Below are 18,572 nucleotides of genomic sequence, written 5' to 3' on the forward strand. Positions count from 1 at the left end.
TCACCGAGAAGGGGTGGTGGGTGAATTTGTAATACGTATATGCGTGATTCCGCCCACTCACCTTTTTCCTCAGCGTATTCGGAAGATCTCTTTACGAAAGCTGCAATACATAAGTTGCACGATTCCACGTACTGCACAATGGAGAAACACGATCTTAAGACAATGAGTTCGTTATGTAACAGACTCAGGCGGACATTAAGAAAACGTCATTCACAAGAATACTACAAATCAGAACTCCGAAATATAATAAGGAGAAAAAATGAACCAATCATAGAATACATTGGTAGAGTAAAAGATTTCCGTGAGGCACTCATGGATGAAGAAGGATATTGGGAAGAAGCTTCCGATGCAAAAAGGTGCAAGATTGACGAGCTCGTCCTCCATAGTTTCTGCACCAAACTACCAAGTACTTTCCATATTTTTCGGCTCATCAATGTAGGGACCTTACAGACGCTTACGACAAAGCTATAGAATTACAGTTTGCAGTGCAGCACGAATGGAATAGAAGGAAGGCCGCAAAGACATGGTAGTTAAAGGATAATCGTGAACGGCCGGCCGACTTCTATTACCAAGAATCATGAAAATCAGATACAAAAGGGGCTAATACGGGCATAATACAGGCCGACGCTTCGTCCGAGGTCTGTACATACTGTAAGAAGATTAGACACACTCGCGAGAAGTGTTATAAAAATAAGCGAGAAGTGTTTTAAAAATACGCGCAAAAAAAACGGGGCCAAGTTCCGACACATTAAAACGTACTTCTACCTCCCTCCGCGACTACCACACATCCCTCCTGCCGTACGATCGACCCATCCCACCGCCACGCCAAACCCAAACTACCCGAAGGAATGCCGACACTGCAAGAATTTCGGACAAACGATCGATGAGTGTCGTAAGAAGAAATGGCAGGACCACCATGCAGAAAACGCGAATCATCCTCCGTCGAAAGATGCGACTTCGGGAACGAACGCATAAGCGCGCCCAATAATGGGGATAAAAGCGGACAAACCGTCTACATCCGCGAAGTCAAATTAAATCGCGATCCGAGAACTCCTTTCGTCGCTATAACTTCGAAGGACCTAAAAGAGGAAACAGAATTTTTAGTTGATACGGGATCAGAACATAACATATTAAAAATCTGTATGGCCGATGATTATTTAATGTGCAATGAGTCAGATAAAATCAAACTAAGCGAAATTACGAGAGAAACAGTTACTACGTACGGCCCTTGCATTGACGACATTTACGGGTATCCTATGGAATTTCATATCGTACCTAACTCTTTTCCTATCCTACATGGCGACATAATCGGATCCGACTTCTTCAGAGATGCTGCAAAAATAAATTTTATTGAAGAACACGTAGAAATGACTATGTCTTTCGTCAAACTGAGGGAGATAACTATTCCGGCGTGAACAAGGAATGTAGTCAAAATACGCACTTCAAGCAAGGAAAATAAAACGGGCTATATGCCCTCATTAGATCTTGGAGAAGGAATTTTTGACGGTGAGGCCGTAGTAACTGGCAATAACGAAGAGGCTTTCATGAGAATCTTCAATACGAACGAGGAGGACGTTTACTTAATTATACCAACGGTCGAACTCCAGGAACTCGAAACGGCTGATACGTGCGTCTTATCAACCCTAGGGCCTAAGACGAGTTGTCTCAAATTCTATCAAACAGTCTCAGTAGAGATAACAAAAATTTAAAGAGTTCTTATCTTCCTCTCGAAATTAATTCTATGAACGAGGCTAGTGAATCCGATACGCGGGCCTTATCTTCCCTAGGGCGAGATAACGTCCGGATACCTCGCGATTACAATCAAGACAATGGAGGTTGCGCAATCAACGAAGCCCGCTACAAGTCCTTCCCATGTTTCTCTCCATTTCACTCGTCCCTGTAGGACGGTTTCAGGTAACACCAATGAACGTTACACGAAAGCTCTCCAGAGCATAATCCTAGAATCACTAAACGTAGAAGAAATCAGATCTTGTTGAGCATTCGAAGGAGACGGACGTGCGGATCGGTGCTCTTGTGAGAGAAAAAAGACAATACAAGCCCCCACGGGGAGGACGCAATATAAAAGAAATAACGTCAGCTACCGCAAGACGAGTGCTTCCCATTACCACTAGTGATTCAGTGTTGTATTATTGCAAAGCATATAATAAAATTATAATGAGTACGTGAATTAGACTCATTAGACGCCCCTTCACAGATCCAAAAAAAAAGCCATAGAGTCAAGCCAAAAAAAGAAACTAGAGAAAAGTGCTTCGTTTGACGAAGTTAATCAAATACTGAAAAGAAATGTCAAGAGCTTCGACAAAGATTTCAACACCAGGAATTTTTAAAGGCTATTCGAAAACAACTATCGTATAAAACCAAACATTAATGCAGCTAGAAACAAAGAACATAGACTAGAAGCGAACAAAGAGATTGAAAGGTCCGAAGGGTTTCTCATACCAAAAAAAACGGTATCAGCGAAAAGCCCAGTCAGCAACAAAGGCTCATGCTACGAAACAGATAACAGATTCAAGGCGTAGAAAACAGATTCAAGATAACAGATACATGAGCGTAACACAGGAGGGGGAAACTGAACATGCCAATAGCGGCACAGCTAGATACAGTAGCCAGACAATCCAAACAATTCGAATGCCCCCAATATATATATTAAAAACTAATCTTAGGGACATAATTATCTTGCTTAATAATAGCAATATCAAGAAGGATGCGTTCTTACTAAAACAATTCGATATTGACATGATCAGACTTACAACCAAGGATAGCGAAACACACTTCCTGTTAAATTTAGACGACAGTAATCTATTCTAGCACTCTTTTAGAGCATGTTACAAAATATCGAAAGTTATGTGATCGTCTGAAGAAAGCAGGATTAAAATTGCAATCGGAGAAATATATTTTTCTAAGGAAAAAAGTGACCTACTTGGGGCATGTAATCAGTTCAGACGGTGTAAAACCGGGCCCCGGAAAAATAAGAAAGGTACAAGAATTCCCCGTACCTCGTTCAGCAAAGAACATAAAACAATTCTTAGGAGTAGCCGGATATTACAGAAGGCATATACCAAACTTCTCCGCTATCAGCAAACCACTCTCTAATCTTTTGAAGAAAGACATACCATTCTGGTACAGTCAAAAGGCGTCATTCAAAACATTAGTACAATTGTTATGTCAAGAAACACTATTCCAATACCCGGACTTTTTAAAATCATTCGTCGTTACAATAGACGTATCCAATTACGCTATCGGAGGAATATCCAGCCAAGGTGAAATAGGGAAGGCTCTGCCTACCGCATATACCTCTAAACCTACATATATACATATGTACCACTAGATTACTAAACCAAGCGGAACAGAACCACTCGACCATAGAGAAAGAATTATTAGCCATTATATACTCAGTGAACAATTTCAAACCTTATCTTTATAGTACTAGTTTCTCTTTAGTAACAGGGCACAGGACCTTAGTATGGCTGAATTCTGTGAGAAACCCTACATCGAGATTGATACGATGGTGATTAAAGCTAGCCGAATATGAATATAACATCGTATATAAGGCCGGAAAGAAAAACGTAAACGCGGACGCTTTATCTCGAAACCCTGTGGATCTCCATAAACAGATACTCCCGATAGTAGGAATAAGCTCAAGTGACGAAGAAATGTATATAGCTAGAAATAAACAAGCAAGCACTAAAGAATCTAAAGAATCTCAAAATAAGAAAGTGTAGAAAATAATAGAAGAAACTGTTCAAGTCCCACCTGATGTATACGATAAGACAGACGAAACTAGTGACAAAACTCCAATCGAAAAAACTTACGCTTACATCGACAGCAATCTAATAGAGATAAACGACAAAATGATAATGTATAACGGGAATATTACCTTCTTTACTACGGCTAACGAAACTTCAGTAGATCTAGACGCAAAAGAGCTAGCAGATAACTATAAATTACCCATCATCAACGACGCATCCCTTGGAAAAAAAGATTATTAAGACAAATGAAAGGTATTTAATTGCGTTAGCTGTCAACGAAAGAATCGCACTCTCTATTCAACTAGGGACTCTGGACGAAGTCCTTCATTCTCTTCTTGACGCGGCCATCGAACTACAATTTAAAAGATAACTATTCTCAACAGGAGATATACCCTGGACCTACGTAAGGCGCAAAATTCGTTCGATCTTTTTAGGTAGAGGAACAAAGATCATTATATTAAGGCGTGAGATAGAGATACCTAAAGAAACTGAATTGAAATAATACATGACAATCATTCGACGCCTGTAGGCGGACATAAAAGTGTATCGAAAACTTACTCTAGAATCCGATAAAAATACAATTGGGCAAATTTAAAAAGAGATATTCTAATTATATATAGAAGTGCAGAAGTTGTCAAACGAAAAAGCTTGATAGGTTAAAAACTCATCAACCGATGACTATCAATGACACGCTCGGGAAGGCGTTCTATAAAATACATATGGATATCGTAGGCCTACCACGAAATCCGGACATAGCTATTTTTTAACAATGCTAGATCTTCTCAACAAATATTCTATTGTGATTCCCCTCTAACAAGCTACTTCGGAGGAAATCACTGATGCATTTATTAAAAATGTAATATGCCGATTTGGCTCTCCAAAAGGTATCTTGACCGATCAAGGTACCAACTTCTTGTCGGAATTAATGAAAGCCATTGGTAAGAAATTCAAAATCCATCAATATCAGACGAGCGCATGTCACCCACAATCGAACGGCTCAATCGAACGATCACATCACGTCCTCGTAGAATTCCTTAAACATTTCATTACCGAAAACAGTGAATGGAAAGATTGGATTGAAGTGGCAATGTTTTCATCTAATATAAGCGTACACGATGGAAAGATGTACAAACCTCACGAAGTAATGTTTGGCCAATTAGCCAGAACACCGAACGAATCTACCTGTAATGATTTACAAAATGAAACATATGCGCATTACCTGAAAATCTTAAATGAACAGATTAATAGATCACAAGAAGCTGCGAGACAAAATTTAATTAACGCTAAAAAAAAATCAAAAATATACTATGATAAAAAGCAGCGAGATGTCGATTTTAAAATAGGAAACCGAGTATACTTTTTGAAGGGAACACATAAAGATAAACTCGATGACAAATATATTGTACCATTCGATATAGTAGAAGTATTAAATAAGCACAATACGTACCGACCATGGCAATCGCATAGTACACGCCAACAGAGTCAAGGTCGATAAACCCAAGTAACAGTCGCCATTATGGAAACCTGTAGTACTGATATACGGTTCCTTGAAGCACAGAATGGCGCAACGATCACACTCCCTTCCATGATGACGGTTAGTAAGATGGTCTTCCATTACAGTCGATAAATTAGAATATAAGAAACGCTAAAGGAGCTAACGGTATTAGTTGCCTTTCGACGCTTTGCAAGACGGAATAGCTTAGAAGTCGATATAAAAAAATCTTTACAATGGAAATCTTTATTTTACTACTATCCTTAGTAAAAGTAGCAGTAACACTAGTAGGATACGATTACGCCACGCAATTTCTGAACATTACCTCGTATTTCCTCTTACATAGAGCCGACTGTGAGATCCCGAATCTCCAGCCAATTAATAGCACAGGCTACGTACAGCTATCACAGACTGCCGATTACCACTCCGTAAAGGCCTTACAATGTCGTGTAGAAATAAATCGCACGATATTTCATTGCGGCATGCACTCACACATGTCCATCTTTCACAATGGACGACGGAAATATCTATTCTCACTGACCCATTTGTGCCAGCAGCTGTACTCTACCGGCACTCTCTCTCACTAGGCCCGAACATATTCACATTAGGCCTAAAGAAAAGCAGCATCAACACAAAAAGACTAGAGCGGCACCGTCACGACAGACGGTACTTGCAAAACCTCTCAATATAGCGACCTCTATGGAACATGGGACGAGGTAGTAGTACAAGCCATCGTTAGGCTCACTCTACAAGACTATATCGCCACTGTCAAGACAAAGGCCAATCAAATCCATCTAAAATCTGGAACCGCATGCGCATTGGACGGAGAAGCCTGCCACGACTTATACGAAAGCGAAAGTTACTGGTCGAACATTCCGACCGACAGCTGTGGTTTCTATGAATATAACGTTCTTTATGAGGGTCCAGCAATGAAACTAACACCTGCCGAATCATTTCAAAGACCCATACTTTACACAGTGGCAACGAAAGACGTCACGTTTGCTCTAACAAGAACCAGTGAGTTTTCTTTTGTGTGTATACTCTATCATCAAAACAGAACACCCTTAGCTATTCTTCATAGAAACATTATCTGGAAGATCATTTAAAGGAAAGACTAAAATTTCCGTAGAAAACTTATCTTTGCCTATGTGAATTCGAAATTTATATATGTAGAAAGACATCTTAAGACACAACTAACCTCGTTATATATCGACATTACGCGCCAAAAATGGTTGCAACAATTTCTCAGGAATGCCCTTTCTTTAGCATCAACTGCACTCGACAAAATGGCTTATACCTTAATGAAGCAACCAGGATACATGGCAGTCATCGCGGCAGAAGTAATGTATATTACAAAATGTATTTCTATGGAAGTAAAGGTCAGGCAGACTGAGGAATGCTATAAAGAATTACCGATCACTTATCGGAACGACTCATATTTCCTAGCATTTAAAACACGCATCATCCTAAAAGAAGCTTCATCAAAAGGTGGTAACGAATTGCCCAACATGTATAATCTACATGGAACCTGGTATAGAGTGACTCCGAAACTGTTCGAATCAATATCTCACCCAGTAATTCAATCTCTAACGAAGCCATAGTGAAGATACATCGACCTTGAACACCTGAGAACAAGCGGTATTTACTCAAACGAGGATCTAAATAAACTCAGGTCACACATCATGGAACCACCTGAAAAACCCGCCATTATCAACACTCTTGCTATGATTTAGTGGAAAACATATACTTTCAGACAAAAATTTCTTTATATAATCTAATCGATGAGAAATTATTAAGTAAGATGGCATCAAGTATGGCACAACGATTCTGTGGAGCCTTCGTAACCTTCGGATCAGCAAGCGCCGGAGTCGTAGCCATTTTTATGGATCTTCGATTAGTCAAGTTCATCATCGACACACTCATCCATGTGTACGCATTACACAATATTTATGCGTGGATCCTACACATCCTAGGTGCCCTATGAAATTCAATAACAAACCTCCTCCTCCGCCAAAAGAGTGGAACAAGAAGAACCACACATAGAAATGGCACCCGAAATTACTGCCCTCCACGAGGAAAAGAGAGAACTCGCAACTGACGCACTCAATCGACCAAGCACATTATTTGAATTAAACTCATACATAAAGATAAATGTTAAAATGTACATATATCTACGCACATTTTTAAATAAGGGGGAAGTATTACATCCCATATTCCTCTCATACTTCGATTTAAATGCCTCTTATCTACCTATAAAAATCTTAATCTTCTGGAAATATGTTGCTAATAATATTATTGTAAATCACTCATTAGGTATAAGAAGCGATCGGAGACACATTACAAATTTATCAGTCTTTCTATTATACAAAATATTTTTACAATACATTATCTGTAGCGCACCGGACGGATCCCACGATACGTGACGCACTAGATGGAAGCCATAAGATGCGCCTTATGTAACGTACCAAACGACCATATTGTCGGTAGGTCGAGGCAACGCCTCATCCCCATAGCAAAGCTTCCGCAGGTAGCCTCATTCCCACCACCGACAACGCTACGCTTTCACTACGCCAACGTTACATACGACGTCACTCGTTTGTTATATATATATAAATATATGTATATAGTTCACACAAATAACAAATGTATAGAATATGTTTTTCTAAAGGTCTGTATAAGTTTTAAGAGACTTATTTCTATAAGTTACTAACATTATTATACAAAATAGACGAGCCCGACGTAAAGGGAGTCATTAATAATACAAACTAATTCTATAATAAAACGAACAGATATATATTTTTGGGATGATACTTTTTCGATGATTATACTTGGTTATTCTCGGTTATTTTTGAAAGTCATTCTCGAAGGTTATTCCTGACGGTAATTGTAAAGTATTAATAAATTAATATTGTTAAGTTAAAATCAGTATGTCTTAAATAATCTCGGCTGAGTTACCAACAACACCTTGCGACGTTCTAAATTATTTTCAGATTACATTAATTATTTTCATGAGTCTCAAAAACTTTCTGCCGCGCAGTCGACAAGTTCAAAGATAATAAAAACTATCCTTCCATAAAACGTGAATCCTTAACCTTAAGTTATTCTTTTACTATGTGGAACATATGAATCGCACGAGTTAATATAACCTATCCTCGAATCCTAGCTTTATTTATGCCGAGAACATTATGCGGTTGTAGAAAGTACCATTTACGTCGACTATTCGCGTCGTTTTACAATTCGGTTCGTTATCACAAAGGCTTGGGAATTGTTTCATCGTAAACTACTGACCAACACGAGGCAGTACCTTACCGCCTCATACTCCTCATGTCGAGAAGATTTATTACCCAAGTTGACTATCGCCGTCCGACCTTCGAGCGAAGTTCACCCAAACAATTCCATATCATCTAATACCGATCGACATTAGGAGATCGTTTGAACGGAAGACAGCTCGTATTGATGTCCGCCCCATGCCAAGAACTACACGTAGCAGGTAACAGTCAAAAAGGACACAAATCTCACAAGAGTAGGAGCACCTCAGGTATATAACTTATATATCTTCTTTGGGGTCCGTATCACGTGGGACGTTACAGGACGCTGCTAATTAAATGTTGGTCAACGGATGCTATTTATTTTTCGTTTTCGTGTAGCATAATGTCTCGTAATCAATTTGAATATAGATACAAATTATTCAAACAATGTTTCATCGAAGGGTATATATAGTACGATAAAATACATGCAGAACGGGATATCAGAAAATTGCTGGAAAGTTGTTATTTTTGCTGATGAAAATAAATATTGTATTTTTGGTTCAGACAGATAAAGTATAGTGTAGCGAAAAATAAGTCAAGCTTTGAAACCAACAAATTTAAAATTTACTTTTAAAGATCTGAGTTATTCTGTGATTGTATGGGGATCAATTTCAGGGTTGAAGTTGATGAATCCTCAAACATATTTTAGAAAAGAACAAATATTTGGACCTTCTGAAGAAAAATTTTCGGTTAAGTGCAAATAAGATTGAACAAAAATATAGCACATTTAAAAATTTTCATAATAATCTTGTAATATAAATAGATACAGTGCCAGATAAAATGATAGGGCATTTGATGTATTTATATAATTCATATAACATAACAATATATACATTTTACAAACTCTATGTCTTAGATATCCACGAAATATCCACATAAAATTGCAAGGTCATATCTTGTACATGAAAGAAATTAGAGAAAGAAGTGTAAACATCGGCTGACCTTACGTAAAATTTCGATTAGAATTTCCTGCATACACATAATTTATAGTTGCCTCGTCTTTAAACTTCATTTTTCTATAATATACGTACAATAAATTTTTCAATATTCACTTGTTTTTTTTATTATCTGTTTTTTTCAAAAAATGTACAGTCTGTCTTATCTACCAGAACCGATCACTTTTGATAATTTTCTTTGTTTCTTATAACAATTAACAGACGTATAATACAGCAATTAGCATAAAAATAGGCTTCTTTGGTTATTTTATCATAAAATTTGTTTTTCTTATCTGTGTACACACACGTACATACAATATTTTTTTACGTGAAAAATTAAGCAATAAATAATACATTATAGTAAAAGGAAACATTTCTTTTCCCGTTCACCTTTCCGCCAGGAAAGAATCTCTTTTTTCTCTTTCTCTATGTTATCTTTCAGTTCTCTCTCTCTCTCTCTCTCTCTCTCTCTCTGTCTCCCTCTATCTTACTCTCTGTCTTCCTCACTTTCTCTCACTGTTTCCCTCTCTATCTGTCTCCCATTCTCTCATTCTCTCACTCTCTCTCACTCTTTCTCTCCCTCTCTCTCTCTCTCTCTCTTTCTGTCTCTCTCTCGTAGCATATATAGTGCTCCAAGGAAGCGGCTTTTCGACATTACCGAAGCAAAACAATGGTTAAAGAAACACGAGGGAATAGTATACGTTATATTCGTTAGGGTCGATAAAAAGAACAAGAAAGAGATAGAAAAAAAAAGAAAAAATAGAGGATAGATATCCCCCATGATTTTTTATAATATTTGCCGGAGTTTCTTCCCGCATTGTAAACCAGAAAGGTTTTTTTATGTTATATCGGTGCCATGATGACAACGTTCAAAAAAAGAAAGAAGGAAAAAGTAAAAAGAAAAAATGAAAAAAAAATGAAATAAAAAGTTAAATAGTAGATGCGAAACTGATCTCCCGTTATGAGGAAATAAAAAATTACCACTGGAAGATTACCAAGTCGCTTCTCTAAAGCAACGAGTTTTTCTGACTCGATAGAAAACAAAAAATTGTTCTTGGACTAGAATCATGTTTGGAGGAAAAAATTTCCTTGCACCTAAAATTTGTTCTCTTTTGCGATAAGATTACGATATAATTTCTCTCTTTTTCTCTCTATTTCTTTTTTTGTTTGTTTGCTCGTTTATTTGTAGGTTTTTTCTTTATATTTTTCATTTATATTTTTTTTTAATATAATTTCCGACGCCCGAATATCTGAACAGAAATTTATTAGCAATCGCACTTAGCTGATTAATTTTTTTGCTCAAATGATTGAAAAACAAAAGAAAATATATAAAAATTAATAAGATTATTGATAATAAATGATATTGGTGATCATTATCGAAGATCTCTAAGTGTAAATCTTCTTCCTATTTCTTTTTTCTCATTTTTTCTTTTTCTTTTTAAATTATTAATTATCATAAAACTAACAAGTTATTTACGCAATAAATTAAGTTAATAACCATTTATCGAAGATTTAGGGAACTTGAGACAATTTACTAAACATTATAAAGATAATAAGCGATAGAGAGTAAATTATATACGATCATAGGTACAATTATAAAACGTCTCGTTTTCGGAATTACAAAAACGTAGTTTCGCTGTTTGTACTGCGATGTCACTACAAATTCAGATCATACACAGAAAGAGAGTACAGGCAACGCCACGTCTTTTTCAATCATAACATTCCTTGTCCTCAATAGTAGCACAATGTCGAGTATGTAAGAAAAAAAAAAGAAGAAAAACAAAGAAACGAAAAAGTGTAGTATTTGAATTAAATAATGTATTAATTAACGAGAAGGATGGCAAAGAGTAAGAGGAAGAGAAGGAAGAATTTGGAAGTAGAAGTTATTAAGACTTTGAGTGAGGACCCTCAGGCAGATAACTCTTTGGTGTGGGCTTTATACTTTATACCAACTAGCCACACATTGGTTCAGCTGGATTAGTGAAAGTTCAAACAAAGTGGTTAAGAGTGAGTTGTTGATAAAATATTCACGCTTAAGCAATTGTCAATTAGAAATGTAATAGTAGTCTTAACACAGAGATCGAAACTACTATGTAACACTACTATGCTATTACTGGCCACACCTTCCAAGGAACAGTAGTCATCGATAGTGGGAATCTCCAAATTAATTCCCAAGAGTTAGTTAACCGAGACCAGGTACCAAAACAATCTTACCATTCTCCTCAACGCCAATCGAAGTCGGCTCGTCCGAGAACGGATCACCGATATTAACAAAAAAAGGATCATTGAAAGCAGGAAAACGTAGATTATTTATTGATGAATGAAGAAAGATCACCGATAATAGTTTTATTTTAAATTATATACAAGGTTATAAAACTAATTTTAAGTAGCCTATTATTCAGTTAAAAGAGACAGTAAATTTTATAAATTCGGCTCAGCAGTTAAGGGATTGCAACGAAGCTGTAGATATATTGTTCAAATTTGGGGCTATTTAACCATATCATAACAAAGAAAGCCAATTTATTTCCTTTTGTTCTTTAATTTAGACAAATCAAATGGTATAAAGAGATTTATACTAAATTTTAAAAAATTCAAATTGTTTTATTAATACGGTGCACTTTAAGTTTGAGAATATTAAACTAATATCCAGATTAATTGCTTACGGAGATTACATGGCTAATTTGGATCTAGAAGACGCGTATTTTTTAATTGCTATCCATAGCGGAAATAGGAAATTTTTGAGGTTACAATCGCAGCTTTATGAATTTTGTTGTCTACCATTTAGTTTGATTATAGCACCGCATATTTTCACAAAGATTTTAAAACCTGCTTTAAATTTCTTCCAGTATATCTTTCCAGTTTTACATCATGTGAAGAATAATATATCAGAGACAATTAAATTGCTACACTCTCTTGGTTTTATTATAAATCAGAGAAAGAGTATATTAATTCTAAGTGGGAAATGAAAATTCTTAGGATTCTGCATAAGCTCAGAAAGACTGACACTAGAGTTATTTGAAGTAAAGCACGTTAAGATTTTAAAATTAATTAGAGAATTAAACAGAAGAAGAAAATGTAAAGTTCAAGAATTAGCTAAGTTTATTGGAAATTTAGTAGCAGCCTGCCCAATGATCAAATATGGATGGCTTTATATAAAGCGGTTTGAAAAAGAGAAATATTTAGCTCTGTTAGTTACTAATGGCTATTATGAGATATAGATGATTATATAAAAAAACGATTTACTCAAACGCTTCATTAACAAAGAAATATATGAATTTTTGCATCATATATTTCATCTAAGATGAACGTCGAAGCAGATAAGGAATCAAGGTTAGACAATATCGATACTGAATGCGAACTCGCGGGTTATGCCTCCACAAACATTGTTCAAGCTTTCATAACTCTAGATATTGATTTATTTGCTACTAGAATCAATATTAAATGTAGAATATTTTATTCTTGATATAAAGATCCGAAAGGCTCCTATGTGGATACTTTTACATTAAGTTGGAATAATAAATTTTTTTATGCGTTCCCTTCTTTTACTTTAATACTGCGAGTTTTGCAGAAGATTATTGCAGAAAAGTCAGAGGGTATTATTATTATCCCATTCTGGAAGACTCAACTTTGGTTGCGTATCTTTGAGTCCTTGTTGATAGAGGAACCTATCGTATTGAAGCCTAATAAAGAGTTACTCGCAGAACACAATAATATCCATTGTTTCAGAAATTGTCCTAGCTTGCCGGGAGATTATCAGAACAACCTTCAGAAGGAAGAATCTTTTACTTTAAACTTCTGAAATAATATTATCATCCTTATCAGAGGGCACCTTAAACCAATACTTCAAACCAATAAACTCATGCTGGAGATTTTGCATAAAAAAAGAATCAGACTCATATGAAATCCCAGAATCTGGATTATTAGAATTTCTATTACTGAGGTTTGGGACAGGATCTTCCTACGGAACTTTAAATTCAATGCAAGTAGCTATATCTTTGATATCTAAGTTTATCGTCTAACGTATTAATCAACAGATTTTCTTCTGAAAAAGCATTCTCCCTCTCTCTCTCTCTCTTTCTCCCTCTTTCCCTCTCTCCCTCCCCCCCTCTCTCTCTTACTCTCTTACGCATATTATCACATAGCTAGCTAGTACCCATCTTTCACAAAGGTAAATACATCCAAGTAACAGAAACTATGAGAGAAGGTGGAGAAGGAGATGGTGGTACAGATGTAGGTGAAGGAGGAAGAGGTGGTGAAAATGTATGTGGAGTAGGAGGAGGAAAGTGGAAAAGAGAAGGAGAGAGAGAAATAGAGAGAAAAGTATAATTCGAATACCAACTCATATGACATATTCGATCCAGCCTCGCATCCGTATATTTTGCAAAACCAGGTAGACGACACGTTCAAAATTTCTCGAAACGAATCTTGGGACGAATACGTGTGACTAAATTTGGAACAAAAAATCTGATATCTTTGGTAATGAAAGAAAAAGACAGTACTAATTTAGATATCGAAATTATGAATCAGCCTTAGAATCATTTTTACCAGTACCGAGAGAGCTTGATCTAGGAACAATTAGTCAGAGTCTATCGAAATTAATGATGTGCCATGGGCATACATATAACAGAGTCTAGGAGAAATATTGTATATAAGAATTTGGTAAAGACTCCCGTAAGAATTTAATACGTGAAAATCACTCGTAAACTTTAGGAGGTCACAAGGGGATAACAAGAACTACAACAGAATGAGACAGAAATACTTGTGGGCATGTATAAAACATCAGATTCAAGTTTTCATGTAAAATCGCTTAGACTGCCAATTGAAGGAATTCGTTAGGGTCAACATTTGATAAAGTTGGGTTAGATGTAATGGGTACTCTCTCTCAGACTTAGAAAGGAAATAAATATATCATTACCTATCATAAACACTACTTTTATTGACATAGCAAATGATAGCAAATTGAATATGTAAATTGGAAACACCACGCTCCATCTTATCGGATCAGGCCGCTAACTATTGAAATTCTTTGATAAAAGCGATAGCACGCAAATTCAAAATCAGACAGTATAGAAAATGGCGTTCTTTCCTCAATCTAATGGGTCTATCGAGTTGTCGCATCAAGTATTAGTAGAATATCAGAAACAATTTACTATCAGGGAAAAGGATTGGGACGAATGGCTAGATACTGAGATGCTCTTGTACAGCACATGAGAGAACACGCTTTACATCCAATGAACTTATATTCGGTAGAGTGATTTGGATGCCGACATCTGATCCGTCATTAGACGATGACATGATTAAACATAATTGGAAAATATTCCAAGTATTAAACATAATTGGAAAATATTCCAAGTATGTTTAATCTTAATTATTAACTAATAAGCTAAGATAATTAATAGGATAAATCGAACTCAAGAGATAACACAACAAAATGTTTTAAGGGCAAAAAAAATATCGAAAAATTATTATGACAGAAAAATAAATCTTAAAATATTAAAGGAAAAAGGTGACTCAACACTGATCATCTCAACCCCCAGAAACTCGACTAAGAGGCAATTCATTGGCTTACGTTGGCTTGACCTCATTACCACCCCTGTCCTGCAGGGCCAATGTACTTGAATGATGGTATCTATTTGCCGTGTAAGAGAAAGAGAAAGACAAACAGAAAGAAAAAGAGAATGAAAGAGTTTGAGTGGGTAGAATATGAGGGAATGGTTGAATGAAAATATTCTTAATTACCAGGCGAGTAATATAGGCGAGAAAAAGAGATGTAAAAATTTAGGAAGCTTTATTTGCTGCATTCTTCGATCTTCCTTTTATTCTGTATGCAAAAAAAAACTAATTCGATTCATTATTTTTTTATTATTATTAATTTATTCGTGTACCGTGATGAATATTATATTTTATAAATATTATATATTATAAAACTATTATATATAAGCATGTTTTTTATAGAAAATAGAGCAAAAGAAACAAAAATAGGAATTATATATTTCTTTAAAAAAGAAAAAAGATTATTTTGATGGTGGATTGGTGTAATTACGCCTGAATTTTCCAACGCCATCTAACAATCTGTCCTGGAAATAGAAAACTGATAGAGAAATAATAGTGCTGTTCTTATTAGACGTATAAGGTTAAGTTATCTTAATTTTATAATCAATCTTCGTTTAAAAAATAGATTGATAGATACGTTTGATCCTATGGCTTGTTATAGTGATATACTTTCGTTATGTGTAACAATTATGTTAAGTTAATACCAATATGCAAGAAAATCATTTGCATAATCATATTTTCAATATATATAGATATATCATAAAATAATATTTTACTATAATGTCTTTATTACGAATTATTCGATATAACGAATTATTCGTTACTTTTCCGTTAACTGCAAGGTAATTATTCTTCTTTAAATCATTATAAGCTTTTAGCAAAAGAAATTGTACTTGATGTTACTATTTTTTTCCTTTTTTTTACAAGTCATCTTTGTATATTATTGCTAATATTGAACATTATTAAGGATAATAAATATTAAAATCTTAAAACTTTTTTTCAGAGAATTCCTTCTGAGTAATTCGTCCAAAGGAAAGAGCAATGTCGTCGTTCAATTCAAGAGAGACTTCTACGCTACAGTTAGTTCATCTATTAAACAAGAGTACAAAAAACAAAAGATTTTATCAAACATTTATAAAATTGGTTGAAGAACATAAGCAACAGGTACAATTAAACATTCAAAATAAACAAATGTCATGCAAAGCAAATAAACAAAATAATGTTTTAATAAGAGATATTGACCAGCAACATTTTTCATGGAAAGACATTTTGAAATATCTATATTCACATATTTGATATTTATTGATTTTTTTGTCAGTAAGTATGAAAATATTGATAAAAACTAACACAATACAATTTTCTTCCTTCAACTGTTTATAAAAATGATGTAACAAAAAATACTCTGATCAAATTAAATTATAGATAGATATAAAATTTATTTATCGATCAAAAGAGATTAAATTTATTAGGTAACATAAATTTAATTAGTTGTGCGAGGACTCTGTATTGTGATACTAGATGCGATATTTTCTATCGCCTTTATGTAAATTCATCACTGTATATTGTATCAGTACATTCAATATATTTTTTATTTGTAGCCAATGATGGTCGGAGGAAAGACAAGAAAGAACTGTCAGGGAATATAGAATTAAAAAATTTGAAATTTAACTACCCAAGTTGATCGAATCACGTTATTTTTAAGAATTTTAATTTGGATATTTTTTCTTTATGATGTCGACGAGGATAGCATATCTATTGATAAATGGGACATTAGATTTCTCCATTCTAGCTATATTAGAGGTATTGTATTAGCGCATATAAATTAAGAACCTGTACTTTTTGCGACTAGTACAATGAGGCATATTTATCATGGAAAATAAGATGCGGCGGACGAGAAGGTAAATAATGATATATGAAAAAAAAAAATAAATAATATATGAATACAAATTTAAATATTTTTTCAAAGTATTTCATTATATATTGTACATCATTTAATGTTACAGATCATGAAAGGGGCAAAAGAAGCTAATGCTCATGAATTCATTACAAAATTTCCAAGTAGTTATGAAACTTAAAGTGACGAGAGAGACGCAATATTATTTGGTGGAATAAAGCAACCATCGATTTTACTATTAGTCGAAGCAACGATATGTAAAAAGACTAAATATAATTAGTCACATATCTTATTGTGTATTCTGTATGAATTTTATCTTTTTTAAATTTAATACATTGGATTTTGAAAGCAAAAAAATGGTTCACAGTGCGTTAGAAAATGTAACTAGAAATAGGTTAGTTATTGTTCATAGACTATTGTTCATACTATTAAACCTGCTTATGTTACTATTGTATTACAATATGTTATTCTAGAGATAGGTTGAAAAATGAATCGGTGTTCTTTCACTATCTGCGCATAGCTACTTTATTTTGCAATATTTTGTTCTTTCTTTTTCCTTTTTTTTTCCTTCTTTACAATCTACAATTAAAAATGAACTAAAAGACATTGACAATTGACAATTAATGTTTTTTTTCTACTAAAAATAATAACAATAATAATACAATGTAATAATAATAATGATAATAATAATAGTAATAATAATAATAATAATAATAATAATAATAATAATAATAATAATAATAATAATAATAATAATAAAAATGTGCATAAACATTATTTATATACATAAAAATATTATTTAATCAATTTTATATTATAATATTAAAGCCAATTAGCTTCGACTTATCCTGAGTAAGAAACAATATGAAAACAAATGCATAACGATCATTAGATAGTAAGACAAGAAGAAACTATAACGAACAAAAACAAAAGAAATGTTTTTCACTTTTCATTAGGTATTGTTTCATTATTTGCATTCCGTTGTTCGCCACTGCGACAGCATCCATGAACAACTCTGTATTTTTATACATGTAGCAAGATATTTTGGTATATGCTTATTGTAATCAATCTCGAGAAATAATCCTGGAATAGCTGATAGCTCATAGTAAAAGATTAGAGGTATCTATTGATGGGCGATTATGTGTCGAAATATTAAGAACACCATTTAAGTGTTCGTGCATAAAACCACACGTAAAATGACATTTTTACTTTTGTTATCATAAATTACCGTCATCAGATGTCTCATGATGTATATGGAATAAATATATTCTTTTTCTGCTTCTTATTATTATATTATTATATTACATATTATTATTATTATTGTAATAGTAGTAATAATAATAATAATATGAAATTAATTTCTACAGTGGAATCCATAACAAAATAGGACTAGGAAAGAAATTTCGCAGACATGGAAACGAATATTGATCTTTACTAAAAAAAATAAATAATATGTATGTCACTGATATAATTAGTAAATTAGTTTCAGTTGATTAAATATATTACCATTAGAATTCTGTAAAAAAAAGCAGAATATATTATATAAAAAATAAAAATGTATGTATATAAATATATAAAATCATTTTAATTATACTTAAATAAAGTTTTTTTCGATAAATA

At 34.1% G+C, this 18,572-nt stretch overlaps 1 protein-coding gene and 1 long non-coding RNA gene across 12 annotated transcripts in view; one reads left to right on the forward strand and one right to left on the reverse strand.

Moving 5' to 3' along the window:
- LOC118450979 (uncharacterized) overlaps positions 1-18,572 on the reverse strand; it is a 63,795-nt gene that overhangs the window by 19,190 nt on the left and 26,033 nt on the right. The window lies entirely within an intron of this gene.
- LOC118450976 (uncharacterized) lies at positions 11,214-17,578 on the forward strand. 7 transcript variants are annotated; one of them, XR_014983238.1, is made up of 8 exons: positions 11,214-11,512; positions 11,583-11,872; positions 12,352-12,835; positions 13,232-15,247; positions 15,461-15,900; positions 16,062-16,375; positions 16,657-16,956; positions 17,062-17,578. It is a non-coding gene; the product is annotated as an uncharacterized LOC118450976 (long non-coding RNA). The 7 variants fall into 7 exon arrangements; XR_014983235.1 differs by having other exon boundaries at positions 11,214-11,872; XR_014983240.1 differs by having other exon boundaries at positions 11,214-11,701.

The sequence above is a fragment of the Vespa mandarinia genome, chromosome 18 (assembly GCF_050613455.1).
Source record: "Vespa mandarinia isolate Hongniang chromosome 18, ASM5061345v1, whole genome shotgun sequence".
In the NCBI taxonomy this organism is placed as follows: Eukaryota; Metazoa; Arthropoda; class Insecta; order Hymenoptera; family Vespidae; genus Vespa; species Vespa mandarinia.